Source organism: Photinus pyralis, unplaced genomic scaffold, assembly GCF_008802855.1.
Source record: "Photinus pyralis isolate 1611_PpyrPB1 unplaced genomic scaffold, Ppyr1.3 Ppyr1.4_LG2, whole genome shotgun sequence".
NCBI lineage: Eukaryota > Metazoa > Arthropoda > Insecta > Coleoptera > Lampyridae > Photinus > Photinus pyralis.
This window is the reverse complement of record NW_022170403.1, coordinates 10,130,327-10,131,132: the sequence shown is the minus strand read 5'-3', so window position 1 is coordinate 10,131,132 and position 806 is coordinate 10,130,327.

Below are 806 nucleotides of genomic sequence, written 5' to 3'. Positions count from 1 at the left end.
CTTGCCAAAACAGAAATAATTTAATAATTACACGATGTGAACAAATTTAAACAGTACCCATACAGTAGGTACTATAAAAAACGGTTTCCACTTTTACGCACTTTGACGTTAGAAAAACTATGATATCATTGTTTAAACATTTGTTCTCTATTATTATCGTGTCGTACCTCCGTCAAGAATAACATTATAATCCGTTTTTAGATCGAAAAAATTGCTCGCATGAGTGAAAAGATCAACATTTTCGGAAATTGGCCGCCATCTTGAATTCTGAACTTCCTGTTCAGATTTCGAGATGCCAACATCGATATTCGTGTTCAGCAGGTCCAAATTAGTACAAAACGCCTATTTGGCCAAATGTTGTCTGAAATGCCCCTAGAACCTGTTAAAACGCTGCTTTTTATAAAAGTGAACCGTCACATATACAAACGCAGTAGGTATACGTACTTACGCTATAGTTGCGATAACAATAGGGGTTCAAAGCGGCGACGGATGGGATAAACTATAAACTTTAAAGAAATCAACAAATAACGCTGTATTTTCTACCAAAGAAATTCGCGGTGGCGATTTTCTAACTAGTGGGTTCTCCTCCGGAATGATTGAAAGGGACTAGCAAGAGGTGCTCAAATCTCCCTTGGACGGTGTTGGATGATGGATGGTCAGACGGCTTCAGTGAAGACCAAACTCCCAAGCTTTTTTTACCTAATTCGGGAAGACCCACTTAACTATGTCAGGCATTTGCATGGACACTGCCATTACGCCCCATTCAGTCCTGGTGCAAGTATATCTATAGAAAAAATTCTTTGTGG